The sequence below is a fragment of the Gossypium hirsutum genome, chromosome A05, assembly GCF_007990345.1.
Source record: "Gossypium hirsutum isolate 1008001.06 chromosome A05, Gossypium_hirsutum_v2.1, whole genome shotgun sequence".
NCBI classification, from domain to species: Eukaryota; Viridiplantae; Streptophyta; class Magnoliopsida; order Malvales; family Malvaceae; genus Gossypium; species Gossypium hirsutum.
The window spans coordinates 106,161,758-106,177,678 of record NC_053428.1 but is presented as its reverse complement, the minus strand read 5'-3'; the positions used below and the strand labels follow the sequence as shown (position 1 = coordinate 106,177,678).

Genomic DNA, 15,921 nt, shown 5'->3' with positions numbered 1-15,921 from the left:
ACTCAAAACTTCCCTTTTTATCACTTATTTCCTTATTTTTCTATATCAAGGATAATATCTTACTATAGAAATTTCCGGGGTATTACAAAATATCAGAGAAGAAACTTTTTTAAAAAACAAATCCATGACCAACTGAGGTTATGAATGTAATAAATCAGACAATAGTCAATGCCAAATTAAACTTCAAGAAGGCAGTCCTCTTGAACAAACAGTTTCTATAAGTGTCGAAACCATTTTTTTGACAAACGGGGTCGACTTTGATTTTGAAAACGAAAAGTGGGAGTCGCCACCAATACTTTTTATTTAGGTGTGATCGGATCACCTGGTAATTTGGTCGTTTTAGAAAAATTAAATTTATTAAAACGATGATTTTTGGTCTACAAAATATAGAAAAACGGGTTCTGGAGTCGGTTACGCATGAGAAAGGGTTAACACCCTTGTTGCGCCCAAAATTGGTAGCTAGTTGATTAATTAATGTCTTGGTGTCGAAAATTTGAGAACTTTGAAGATTTTAAAGTACGATCATTTCTTAAGATATTATTTAATCAATTTTTTTTGAGAAAAATGGCGTATTTCACGTTAATCGAGGAAATGGATTACATCCTGTAAGTTAGGACATAATGCCTTAAATCCTCGAAGCGAGAATGAACGCCAAAAATTCTTATTTTGAAAAATGTTCGATTATCTTGATTTTAGGAAGAAATCATATACCGTAAGTTAGAATACGATTTTTTCTTAATTCTCGAGAATATTTAAAAATGTTTTAAAACGTTCGTTATTCGGATTTATCGAGAAAGTCGAATCCCCGTAAGTTAGGGTACGACTTTTCGAATCCCGAAATATGAAGAAGAATTGCTTATTATTTTATTTTTAAAAAGAAATTTTTGATATAACGAGTAAAATATGACATGATTTCGTAATAAAACTTAAAATGGATTACGGTGTTGATATGGGTGATGGCATAATAATGATGAAAATGATAATCACAAACAAATTTGCAGGTATATAAAAGCATATATAATGCAATAATAGTGAAGACGAAAATAAAATAAGGATGAAACAATAATAATATAAAATAAAAATAACAATACATTAATAAGAGTAATAATATATTAATATAAATAATAATAATAATAATGATGATGATGATAATGATGATGTAAGTAAAAAATATAAGTAAATGCAAAAGGAAACATATAATGAAGTAATAATATAAAATTAATTACCCTAATAATATGATAATAATATTAGTAACAATACAATAATAGTAATAAAGTAGAAAAGATGATAGTAATGTATTAATAAGAATAATAATATATTACTAATAATAATCATGAAAAATAATAATAATACTAATATTTTAAATAAGATAATAATAATTGATAGAAAGTAGTAGTAATAATACATTAATAAGAGTAATAGTAATAATAATAAAAATAATAATAGATATAATAATAATAAATATAATAATAAATAATTAATTTGAAAATAAAATAGCAAAATAATGAAAAATGACTAAATTGAACTTAAAATAGAAGTTCAGGGCCAATTCGAAATAAAAAGAAAAAGAAAAGGACCAATTTGGACGCATGGATAACAAATGAGGACCAAAATGGGCAATATCCCACCCTCCCAAAGCGCACAGCACCAAGAGGGACCAAATTGAAGGTCAAAATAAATTATGGGGTAAAATTTAAAAATAAAAGAAACTTGACTGTAAAACAATAGAAAAGTAGAAGTGCTAAAAGTGCAAATAACCCATTTGCCCAAAAACATGTAGATCCTAAGCAGGTCGGGTCGGGTCGGGTCAGTTCAGTCCAAGTCAAAACGACATCGTTTTGGGGTTTAAGGAGGCCGGCCAAAACAACGTTGTGTCAAATACATAAGACATATTGTAAAAAAAAATAATTTTTCATTTGTTTAAAAAAAAACAGCCCTCCCCTCCCTCTTTTCTCTCTGCAGGGCCTGAGGGTCTGGCGAGGTCTCCGACTGGTAGCCGCCGCGTCGGTCGCAGTTCGCCGGCGCCGCTGTCTATGGCGGTGGGAAGGCCAAAAGTCAGCCTTTTTTCGGTGAGATCAAAGGTAAGTCCCTTTTTTATTTTTTTATATAATTTTTATATATATAAACAGATTTGTAAAGGAAAAAAAGAAGAAAGGATATATATATATAAACAGATTTGTAAAGGAAAAAAAGAAGAAAGGAAACTAACTTTTGCACGATTTTGAACTTTCTTTTTTTTTTCTCTTTCAATCTGCTTTGTTGCTTGCTATTTGTATGTTTGAATCTGTTTTTTTTATTGTATTCAATGTGTCCAAAAAAAACAATACATTGTTCATGGCTTTTTATAGTCGATTTTACATTGCTTTGGCTACTGTTTCGCCACTGTTGTTGGCATGTTTGTCTTTCCTTTGCAGGTAACGGAGTCAACGGTGGCAGAGTTGGTAGTGGCAGACAGTTGGTGGAGTAGGTGGCAACAGAGGCTAGGGTGGCTAGGGTTTTTTTTTTGAAAAGTTTAAGTTGTTGGGCTTGTTTGAGTTAGGGTTTTTTGGGGGGGGCTATATGGGCTGTTTAGGATTGGGTTTGTTTGGGTTTAGTTTGGGCTGATGGTTTTGGGTTAGGTTTTAAGGTTTTAGTAGACTTAGGTTGGGTTGAATTTTGGGTTTTGAGGCCCGGGCAGAATTGGGCTTGTACAATAAGAACAGAAGAAACATATAACAATATATCTTCCTAATCCTTCGATTTTACAAAACACACAGACCCCTTTTACAATGTTTACAAGTAAATGCAGTCTCAACCACAGAAGCTTCATACAAGTGAAATCAAGTAATCCTTAGAAGACTAAAACCACTTCAAGCTTCAACTATAATTCCTATATAGTTCACATACATCATAAGCTTAGCACGACTATTTCTTCTTTTGATCACCAAATATGAACGGCAATAGTTATGGTTAACCATCTAACAGCACCAATATAATTTTTGCAAACTCCTGGTCAAATCTATATCCGATGGATCACCATGCAATGTTGTCAATATATTCAATCATATAGAGCATAAAAACTGATATTTAATAACTTAATTCATGATATAAAATTTCAATTTAAAGCATGTCACATAGCAATTTTAGTACCAACATAGATAAGCACAATAATTGTCTTTGTCCATAGATCTAAAACCAATCATAAAACCATCATCAACTACTTTAATATACAGTAATCCATGCTCCATTTATTATTTAATACAATTCAAATCAATCATACCGAACACACAATTCACAATTTCCATAAATCATCTTATATAAAATTAAAATTAGTTTTTGAAATCTAAATCATTTGACATACAATTACATCATTAGAAACACAATTCAAAACCTCAATTTAGAACGTAAATAGTCATGTTTACCAATTGCCTTTAAAAACATTTTGCTTCTCAAGTCAAAGTGTATCAAGTTGATGTGTTTGCACCCCGATTCTGATTAACAATGGTCTCTCCTAGTTGTAGAGCTTAAATAAAGATAAAATACATGTTACAAGTTATCATTAACAACAACAAGAAAATTAAAAGAAAATCATGAGCCACACGAATCTAAAATACCTTTCCAATCTACTATACAGAAAACTCACGGTATAACTGAAAGACAAATTCCAACCCTTAAATGACCTCTGCACCAAAAACCATTTCTAAACATCATTTCTAATTTATCAACACAAAATCTAAGTATCAATTTCATCAAACACACCGTTCCATAATTTTTCAAAAAATCAACTCATATTCTTAGTTAAAAATGGATTTGTCAAAATTAATCAATCAAACGAGTTTAATCTTTTATTTTCTGATAAAAAATTTCTTAATAAACATGATTTGAGTTTGGATATCATTTAAACTTGGATTCCAACTCAAAACCATGAATCCAATAACATTGATGAATTTCATGTTCAAGAGAGAAGAAATCAAGATTTGAAAAATCATTTCAATCAATTTAAATAAAAAATAATGGTTAAAAACAACTTTAAAATGAATTTAGAGTTCAAAAATTACCTTCAATCTATCTAGAATCATCAATATTGAAGATTGGATTAAGATCTTTGAAGAACTCGGATAATTTTTTTCCCAACTTTGAAATCTTTTCTAGAGAATTTTTAGAGAATTTGGAGAAAATAAAAGATGAAATCTAATTTTTGATATCTAAACTTCGAAAATGAAAATAAAAACGAGATAAAACATTTAGAAATCGGGTAAAAATTGTGTGTGAAGTGAGAGGATTGCAGTGTTTTTGAACTAAAGAACCCCCATCTGATTTTCAAAATTTGGAGAAATTGCCATCAGGCCACTCCCACAATTCCCTTGTTTTACAAATAATCCTTTCCTTCTACAATTTCGAAAATATGAGTAATTTTCCATAAAACCATTCAAAACATTTCCTTGTTTTGCAAAATGGTCCTATGTACTTAATATTTTAAATTCTCTCAATTAAACCCCATATTAATTTATTTTTCAATTTTAGTTTAACCCAAAATACTTATTTTACCAAAATTTATTTAAAAATATAAAATTAATTTTTCTAAAAATATTTTTATTTTCTGGAATATTATTTCCCGATTTTTTAAAAGAAATTAAGCTAATTAAACTAAGAGAATAATTACTAATAACCCCGATTAACTCCTAATTTTCACTTGAAACTCGGTAAACTTACTCAAAACTACTAAACCTATTTTTAGGGCCTTACACAAAACATATATAGTTTTATAAAAGAGTATTTCTCATGGAAAAGAACCAATCTAATAGTATGGATTAGAAGTGTTCAATTGGTTAACCGACCCGAACTACTATTAACTGAATTAACCGACCCTTTTAAATCATTAACTATTAAACGAACCAAAATCATTTAAAAAAAATTAACCGAACTGAAAATTTTCAATTAATTCAGTCGGTTAACTTAATTATCCAAAATTTATATGACTTTTTTTATTTTTGATTAAAAAAATATGTGCCAAATAAATTATATTTATATGTAGGTTAATTTTAATATATTTTATATTAACATATATAAAATTAGTTAAATATGATATAATAATATAAATTGCTAAATAAATTATATTTATATGTAGGTTAATTTTTAAGGGTTTTTTTAAAGAAATAATTTTAAAGGTTAACAATTATTAACATAAATATATTACTTATATCAAATCATATCAAACTATAGTATATTATTGATAGCAAGATAAATTTGTATTTTTAATATATTTATTTTTAGCTAATTATCAAATAAAATGCTATTAAATTTGGATTTTTCTTATCAGGAATGAAGTTGATGTGCTGAATTCAAACTCTTATAAGAGGCTAAATTGGAACAAAAAGCAAAGAGGATGGCTTGATTAAAAGATTGAAGATACAAAGTTGACTGGATAAAGATTTTTTTTAAAGTGGCTAGATAAAGATTGAAGGATTTTTGATATTGTTATAACTTTGTAATTAGTTTAAATTTAATTTTTTAAATTTTGAATTATTCAGTGATAATAGTTAGAATTATTTAGTGATAATATTTAAAAAAAATCTAACCATGAACACAAACTTGCATTGATTTCTACTTTATCTCATTTTGTTGTTCTATTAAAAGCTGCAGGCCAACAGCACCCAGTCAATTCGATTAACCCACTCCAAAGACCATGAACACAAACTTGCATTGATTTCTACTTTATCTCATTTATTTATTGAATTAAAGTTTCAAACAAAGCTTTATATATTTTATGTAACAACCCGATAGTTAGGGGTGTTGGAAAGTGCATTTTTGGGACTCTGTTCCAGTAAATCAGACTCGTAAATATTTTTAATATTTATTAAAAATATTTACGAAGCTAGTTGTGTAGTTAATTAAGTTTCGATTAAGTAAATTTACTTGAATTAAAAGTAATTAGGTATAATGACTAAATTGCATATAAGGTAAAAGTTGAATTATAGCTTAAAGAATAATTAAAGGGACTAAAAAGGAAATTATACCATTGTCTCTTAAGTAGGACGGCATTATGTAAGAAATTTGTAAATTTATTTTATATATATTATAATATGAAATCTTAAGTATTAAGAATATTTATATTATAATAATAATAAAACAAAATAAGTAAAAGAAATAAAGAAAAACAAAAGCAAAACCAAAATTAAGAAAGAAAAAGGAAGAAAAAAAAAAAGAGAAAGAAACAGACGCACGGCATTAGGGATTTTAAAGTTTTCAATTTCAATTGGTTAGTTAATTTAGTCCCTTTTTTTAGTAATTTGTATGTTTTTGAAATTCTGGTATTAAGTATTACCCAACCCATATTGAAATTTTTGCATCAATTGAGTTTTTAAATATTGTTAATGTTGAATAATTTTAATATTAGAGATTAAATTGGTAGATTTTTAATTTATAATTTAAAATTTAAGGATTTAAGTGAAAATAGGGAGTTAAATTTAGTTTAAAGTGAAATTTGTATGACAATATAGAATTTAAATGTGAAGAATAAAAATTAGTCTCGGTTTAGGGACTAAATTGAAATTTAGGCAAATATTGAGTAAAAATTTAAATATTAAGTATGAAATTCATTTGTGTTATGTTGATGAATTTTAATTGTTTTAATTTCGTAGCTAACGTCGTACTGAAATCCTTGACTGAAAAGGGGAAAGATAAAGTCGAGGTTGAATAACTTGGAATTCCTGGTTTGTATTTTTATAATCTGAAATTTAGTTGTTACTTGTTATAATTCAATTTAATGCATATGGTAAGTGTTGAGGTGAATAATTGACATTTTGATAATTGATTTAAATGGATTGAATTGGTAGATACATATTGAATGTATTGATTATTGAACTGAAATGAATATATGTGTTAATATGATAGTTGGATATTATTATTATAGATTAAATTTAATTCATGTGTATATATGTGATTATATGAAAAATTAGTATTGGATAGTATTGGATATTGGTTGTATTTGAAATGTGAAATTAAACCCTATTAAATGTATCGAACTGAGTCGGATATAGATGGCATGCCATAGGATAGGAAGAGTTCAGGGATTTCTTCGACTTTGAGTTGATGAGGCACTGGGTACCAATTTACTTCGGTTTAACCGATGAGACACTAGGTGTCAAATTTATATAGTGCTGGGCGCAGATATTACTTCAGATTTATCCGATGAGGCACTAGGTGCCAAACTGGTGTGTTGGTTGGAGTCGTGTATCCGTCCGAGTCCGTGTCGTATTAATAGGGGTAAATAAATAATAAAGTTTTATAATTGATGTAATAGACTAATTTTGGTCTGGACCCCCAAAAATAATAACCTAATAAATAAAGCCAAAGAATGCAATCGGTTGAAAACAAGTCAAAAAGGGCCAAATTGAAAGACAATCATTAAATTGTGGCAAAATAAAAAAGCTGGAGAAAGCCAATGAGTTATCAAATTTTGTTGACTTGGTAAAAGGCTAGAAATAGGAAGATATTATTTTTATTTTTGTTTTTAGTAAACCCCATGTATATAAATAGAGGTATTTTATTCTTTGAAAGACAATTACTTTTGGATTCCTACTTCAATTTGGAATTGGATTATTCTGTTTTTTCCTACTTTCATTAGAATTGAATTGTTTTCTTTTCTCTTTCAATTACATGGGAATTTTGTCCATTTCATTTCAATTTCTTTGTTTTTTTCTAAATTCGTCTAATTACTTTTAGCCCTTCTGTTTTCTAAACGGGCCTAATTTTTTGTCCAAACCCATTTTTCGGGCCTATATTTTTACCCAAACCCTCCTATTTTTCGGGCGGGCCTTCAGCTGGGCCGGGCCGCCCGGCCCATGATCAGCTTTATTTAAAACCAAAGAAATAAAATAAGTTGAATCCATTTATTGCATCATAGAACGAAGCACAAAGTCTTACATAAAACCCTGTTACAATTCACCAAAAAAAAGAAAAATCTTGGTAGTAGCATAAGCACCCAAGTTTATTCAAAACACCATCAAACTCCTCCGACCGCAGCTACCGTACCACCCGCTCTGCCCGAGTGATCTGCAGATAAATACATTATTGAAAAAAAATATTTTTTTTATAAAATAAAATTTATTTGATTAAATTATAATAAATATAGTATGGTCTTCATGATTTAACCATCTAAAAATTTGTTTTATTAAACAGTAACAAGTATTTCTAAATGTGGAATCCATGCATTTATATGTCAACGTCAACACTTCTCATCAATGCCATTTTGTCATTTTCTTTTTCCTCGTGTTTTCAATAAATTGACAGGTGAATCTTTTAAAAATTGCTATTCAAACCTTTAAATTCTTTTAAAAAATAAATTTATATTTTGACTCTTCTAAAATTATAAAAATTTAATTTAATCTTTTAAAAATTATAAAGATATAGACCATAAAAAATTAAAATTTCTCTTAGCCTCCCCTAAAAGATTTGTTCTGGCTTCGCTCCTGTTATCAAAGTCTTTCTAAATTGTTTATTAGGTAGTGTAAATATTTTAATATTATTAAAATATTGATATAAATTTTTAACGCCATTAAAATTTTTTGTTAAATTTATATCTATTATAATATTAATTTTTTTGTTACATCATTGTTAACAGAGTATTTGTTTAAGCTTAATATACTATTTAGTATTCGAGTTTAATACTTTTTTAATGTGGTGCATTCAATCAAATATTTGTATTTCACAAAAGTTATAAATTAAACTACAATATATTATATAAAATAATATTAATTTTGAAAACTATAATAATTTGTTTTCGTTTTTGTAAAAATTAAAGGTTAAATTTTAAAGCAATTTGGGTCAAATGGATGTTCGTTGAAAAAATGATTAAGATTCGAAAAGGAATTTAATTCCAATTTGTCCTTACTCTATAAACCCAAAGATGAAAGTGGGAAATGAACGGTTGGGATCATTTTAATATAGTTTTCCAAAAAGTTGAGGCCAGATCTCAAGTAATATTAACAAAGGTGTCCTATAAAGAATATAAATAAAAATTAGTTTTAAAAAAATATTGTAGGATACTACACATCCACCCTTTTAACCTAAATTTTATTTAAAATTCTTCCATATTTATAAAATATTAATTTAAATTCATTTTTGATCTATATATTATTTTTTTAATTTTTAAAAATATTTTAATATTTAATATTTAATAATTTTATATATTTTTTATTTATTGAATTTTTTTATATAGTATGTTAACGTTATTTTAATGTTTATATTGAAATAATATTATATACTTAATATAGATTTATTTTATTAAGGTGTTTTAAATTATAGAATATAAAGTATTATAAACTTAAAAATGAATAGGATTAGGCAGAGCTCAAGTTTTGAAGGTTTAAACCTATTCACGGCTAATTTTTTTATCCAAAACTTTTTTTCAAGTCTATTATTTTTTTCTCAAACGCTTCCAAATTTCAAACCAACTTATACTTAATCTTTTAAGTTTAAATTCTGAATTTCACAATATTAAATTAAAATCAAAAGATGAAAGCTGGATTAGGCAAATGAGAGACCACAACCTCCCTACCTAGTTAAAGCCAGAGATGGTTTAGACTATTTTTTACTACAAAAATCTGGTTTTAGATGTGAAGTAAAAATTCCAGATTGGGAAAAAGGACCATGAAAACCTGGGAGTACACAGAAGGATAACTTGCATTGACATTTGCTTCTAGTTTCTCTCTTTTTGTTGGTCTATTTTAAGTTGTAGGCCAACAGCACCCAGTCAATTCGATTAACCCACTCCGAAGAAAAGGCAATTAGCATCTGGTGAAGAATACGAGAGCGAAAAACAAAGGAGGAAAATAAATAAAAAGGGAAAATAAATAGTTTAATTGAGAAAATACAACAAATTTTTATTTAGAAATTTTTATGCTTAGCATCTTAAAAGCATTAATTAAAATATTAGAAAATTCATGTTTAGAAAATAATGGATTATTTTTAAAATTTTGTGACCCACATTTTTATATGTAACCAACTAAATTGTTTAGAAAATAAATAAATAAATGACTATTTTATGATGGGTGTATATAAATACTTATTATATTATAATTAGTTAATTTAAATATTTTATTGTGATTAAAATATTGACGTAAACTTTTAATGTCGTTAAAATTCTTTGTTAAATTCATATCCATTATAATATTATTTTTTACATCGTTGTTATGTGGGTATTTTTTTAGGTTCAATATATTATTTAGTATTTGAGTTTGACAAATTTTCTAATATGATGCATGTATTATTTGTCGGTCCAATTTTTCTAAAGATTTAATTACAATAAACTCTTTTAATAACAACCCCATTTATCTATTTAAATTTTGTCTATTATAGAGAAGTGCTTGTTATACACCTATAGTAACATGATATTATAAAGAGATAATCGTTGTAAATTTATCATAAAATTTCATGAATTTCCATCAAATAAATAAAGTATAACATATACATGTATTATTACTTTTATAGTTTTATACATCTTTTATTTCACATTATTAATTATAAAATTCATAAATATAATAAGTTCAATTAATCATTATGAGTTCTCAAATTAAATTAATTTTCAAGGAATCAATTTTCTAAGTTTACGATGTTCCAAATTTATCGTAGAATAATTAATCAGGAAATTTAATAGTTTCTTAAATTGATGTTTTTAATCCTATTGATTGAAGATTATTTTTATTTAGTAAAATATGATTAATAGTTTTCTTCAGATGAAATTTAATCATTTTATTAAAATAATATTTTTATTTAATAAATGATAATTAATAATCATGCTTATATAAAAATACTAATATTACTTATACGAAAATCATAACCTATAAATACAATAAGCAAATAATAGTGCAAGTATTAGTTTTCTTTATTAGTTTGACTAATTAAAATAGTGAAGCCTAGGAAATCTTTATACTACTTTTTATAGTACTTTTCAACCTAGAAGATGTTGAGAGTTTCCTTCAAAATCAAAGATGATGTTGATGATTTTCGACACGACACATTTCTTTTTCCCGATCAGACATCAGAACTGAATAGCCTTGTGAGTCTAACACAAGAGTCAAAACCCCCATTGGCTCTCTTATCCATCGAATTCTTTTTAGCTACGCATTTTCTCGAACAGTTCATGCATTTTCCCCCTTTTTGGCCTTTTTCTTCTCGTGTGTGTTTCAGTTTGTGGTGTTTGGTTGCAGGGATAACGCAACTGAAAGTGTTGCCACCGAGGGTCGTAATATTAACTTCTCGGTTAATACGAGGCAAGGCAAAATGTTGCCAATTCTCAAGGAATGTTCAATTCGGATTCCTTCCGCACGGTTGTGGATGCTTCTTGGACCTAATGGTTGTGGTAAATCTACCATTTTAAAGGTACGTCCTCAAAATTTATCAGTATAAGCATCGATAATCTAAAAGAGAATGCTACTTGCCTCAACTGGCGCGAATAATGGTTCAACTTCAATTTCCTTATGAATTTGCCAACTTTCAGCATTGGGGTTTTCAGATTACCATATATGCTATGTTTAGGGAGTGCAAATATCAGGGGAAAAAATGGCTTTTTTAATGGGTAAGTAGCATTGGTCATATCAGAAAAATTAGGCTGCCATTATGAGTTTGATAAACTGTTGGTTCTCTTCTAATTTTGAAAATATGACCTGGATTAAAAGAGTTGGCTATATTGTGAGTCATGCAGATCTTGGCAGGTCTTTTGACCCCTACAAACGGGGCTTTATACGTTAGAAGGCCAAAGAATTATGTATTCCAAAATCCAGACCATCTTATTGGTTCTTTTCCTTGGGAAATACTCTTTTATAAAAGTATATATGTTTTGGATTCTGTTCTTGGCTTCCTTTTGTTACCATCAAACCAATGAGTTATGTTTCCCAGCTAATGGTTTTTGTTTGGGGGTGCTTATGATGAAGGTGTTATGGTTTCTATAACTATATAGTTATGTATTCCAACTAGACTTGACCATGAGTTTGCAAAAACCATATTGGTGCTGTTAGATGGTTAACATAACTATTGCCATTCATATTGGGTGATCAAAAGAAGAAGAAATGGTCCTGCTAAGCTTATGACGTATGTGAACTATTTAGGAATTATAGTTGAAGCTTGAAGTGGTTTTATACTTCTGAGGATTACTTGATTTCACTTGTGTGAAGCTTCTGTGGCTGAGGATGCATTTACTTGTAAACATTGTTAAAGGCGTCTATGTGTTTTGTAAAATTGAAGGACTAGGAAGATATATTTTTATACGTTTCTTCTGTTCTTACAGAAGCTATTTGTTCAAGAACACTGCCTTCCTGAAGTTTTTGCACTGACTATTGTCTGATTTATTAGATTCATAGCTTCAGTTGGTCATGGATTTCTTTTTAAAAAAGTTTCTTCTCTGATATTTCCTGACTTTCATGTCAGGTCTACATAGTCAACCTTCTTTTCCACTTCAGCTCTCGGGTCATATCTCGTAGTCTTATAGTTGAACTGATTTTCTGTGTAGTCTCTAATGCTAATGCCTTCTTTATGGCCAGTTCATTTTAACATTTCCAAGCCACATAGGAAGAGCATGAACTTATTATTTTGCCAGTTGAAGGTGCCTATGTTCTCTTATCCTAGGCACAGGATAAGGACACCAGGTAACCTTGAAAACATGGTACCTCTGCACCATCTGTTACAGTTTTTTTGCAGAAAACCAAAGCTTAAGAAATGATGAATGATCATCCCTCCTCTCCCGATTCTACTTTTTTGTGGATCTGACATGTACCTTAAAGGTATTGAATGTCTATATAAAAGTAGAACTCAAGAATTAAGGAAGAAAATTGTGGATACCCTAGAGTGCCTTTCTTAAAGTTTATTTACGTTTATAAAAGAATTTTTAGAACTTGGTGATAGATTTAGTTTTTGAATTGGTATATTCCTTGTTTCTTCTTCATGTTAGCTTCATATTTTCTTTTTCCTCTCTCATTGTTGCGGTGCCCCACAATGTACTTTGCTAACTGAAAGGAATGTGTCTGATTTGGTTTCTTGTACATAATACGACAATAAATTATTTGTTTGAAAGCCTTCTGCTGTTTTTACAAGAATTATGACTTTTTTTTCCTCCTTTTTCCCCCCATCCCTAAAGGAGGCATTCTCTGGCCTGCATTGATTTTCTTTGCTGCCATCAACACCAGCTTCAGCACTATTCCTTCTAGTGCTGCTACTTGTGTTCTGTTGTATACATGCCAATGGTTATGTCCTGGGTCATTTTCTCTTTTTAGAAGAAATAACTTTTAATAAGTATGTCACCTTATTAGCTGCTACTGCCTTTCCCTTGAAGTTATGCTTCTATGCTGCAGCCTTTATAATGTGTATGTGCTATCTTAACGACTGCATTTTGTTTAATGACTCCTTTTGGACCTTTTGGCTTTTCAGGCATGTCAATATATTGGAAACAACAATGAACCCATAGTCTTCATCTGGTCCGTACAGTTGCAGTTTAAGTTTTAAGAGTGGTGTGTATTATATGTGATCCTGGATATTCCTTCAATTGGATGTTTCTACATAACTGATTATATAAATGAGCAAACAGTTACTTATTCCTCTATAGTTTGAGCTTTTTGTCCGAATCAAAGCTCTTGGTATGATCTGATTAGATGGGTGACCCATCATTTGGAAGAACTCGAGTATGCCGATGGTGCAGTACACATGGAAGATGGAAGAGTGACTATGCATGGTGATAAAGCAAGCATAAGTAAGTTCATCAAAGCCAAGCAATCTTCGTAGATTGAGCGTCTAAATTCTTGAATCCATTCCTCTTTTTGTTCCTCCTTTCTCTATGTTGATCATCTTTTGTATAATAAATTTACTATGCTTGAGCAACGATTTCCATGTCAACTTACTGTGTTTTGGTAAAGCAGATGTATGTTTATGAATATGATTTTGGAGCCTTTTTGAACATGCTTTGTTTTTCTGTAATCTAATTTCACTGTTCCCATCTCAATATTATTGTAATCTTCTCTCATGGTACCATGGTGTCACCATTATTGTTGTTGTACAGATGTTCTTTCTCTTCAGAATAATAAGGATGTATTATTTATGATGATACACTTAAAATCTTATACTGCAAGAAATACAAACAAGGGGTAGGGGAAACTAACCCGTATTGTCATTCAATTTTTTTTTTTTAATTTCATCTCTTCATCACAAGAAAGCTATTTCTATTTCAATTGATTTACTATTTGACTATGATGGAGTATCAATTGGGATGAAGAATGAACGTATTTCGAGACGGTGAATCCACATTTTTTCTGTGCAGCATGCACAAGAACCATAGTAGCATCAATCCATCATGATAACTCGGTGGGAATTCTCGAATTGTGTCATATTCTTTAGCAATGGGCATATCAACCAGAAGAGAGCTCTCCATCAAGCATCAGCCATCCTGTAAGTTCCTTCTTCAACTTGTCTCCCTTGTTAAAAAATATATTAGAAACTTGTAAGCTTAGCATTGTTGGTTAGTGTTAATGTGTCCAAGTTGGTGCAAACCTTGCTGAAGGTGGGAAGTTTATGATTTGTCAATGCTTCAGTCGATGTCAATAGCTGCGGTATCATGACCAGCCATCCAGTGATCAAAAATCTGCTTGGCTAATACAGTATTTGTAACTCATGGTGAGTCAGAACCAAATGATACCATGGAAATGGAAAATGAATGGTATTTTGGGATCATTTTAATGGGTGGGATTCCACCTTTGAGGACAGTTTCACCAATCTCTCAAGAGTTGAGCTTCTCTGACTGAAAGCAAGCAACTTGCTAAGTTTTGTTACTTGCGACTATCAATAGCAATAACATGATCTGAGCTGAACTTTGCCAAGCTCATTAGGAACAAGCAAGGCATCAAAGCTTATGGGAAGAAGAATTGTCTATGGTTTTGAACCATCTTAGTTACTCCACAAGTGTTTGAATTGTCATCGTAGGAGCTTGTTTTTGCACTGAAGGATGCAGAAATTAATAGGAAACTTACCTTTCAGTATTTGAAATAAAATTTCAAACAAATAAGCTTTATATATATATATACATACACTTGGGTTCATTGACTGTGAAATATCTTGTTAACATGTGGGATACTATTGCCGAGTGCCAATCATCCAACCTGTAAAATGGCTACCCATTTTCATGCTTACTACTTAACCAGCCTCTTCCCAAATTGGATTAAACAGATTTTATATATCTATTTATCGTTCAAAGAATTAAACTGATTTCAATTGGCAAAAATTTATAACGAATTAGCCTTTAAAAAATAGATGTTTAAGAAATTTGACTACCTGTAACACTAAACAATGAGTTCAAGAATGAAAAATTAGTATTGGGACTAAAAATTTTATATTACTTTATAAATAAATTATTTGATAAATTAATTTCAATATTTATACCTATATTAAAAATTTTCTATATTTTATTAACAATGATTACTTTACACTCTATTTCAATTCCACATGTGCATCATAAAATTTTAAATCTCTTTATTTCTTATTGTTTTTATCTGTAGGCAAAGTCATAAAGAATATAAATAAATAAAAAGTTCCCACATTAACCTTTGCAATCAAAGTTGCAATATATTAACCTTTGCAATCAAAGTTGAGATATTAAACTTTGCAATCAAAGTTCCCATATTAACCTTTCCAATCCAAGTTGACATATTAAACTTTGCAATCAAAGTTCCCATATTAACCTTTGCAATTAGTTTGCCGTGGCCCACAATGAGAGAGGACTCAGAAGCTGCACATACCTTTTAAAGCTACCGTGCCAATCCATGTTTGATTCCCTTACTTCTTCTTAGCCTAATAATCTCTGAAAAACAATGGAATTTTCTGACAACTCTTCATCATCGACATTTTCGTCCATATTTTATTTAAAATTCATCCATATTTATAAAATACTAATTTAAATTTATT

General features: G+C 29.3%; 1 long non-coding RNA gene across 2 annotated transcripts; it reads left to right on the top strand.

Annotated features, from left to right (window-relative positions):
• The first annotated feature begins 10,894 nt into the window (after positions 1–10,894).
• Positions 10,895–14,855, top strand: LOC107959612 (uncharacterized). Of its 2 annotated transcripts, none has more exons than XR_005927536.1 (5): positions 10,895–11,038; positions 11,190–11,361; positions 13,402–13,720; positions 14,285–14,412; positions 14,556–14,855. It is a non-coding gene; the product is annotated as an uncharacterized lncRNA (long non-coding RNA). The 2 variants fall into 2 exon arrangements; XR_001700852.2 differs by having other exon boundaries at positions 14,525–14,855.
• Positions 14,856–15,921: the final 1,066 nt, after the last annotated feature.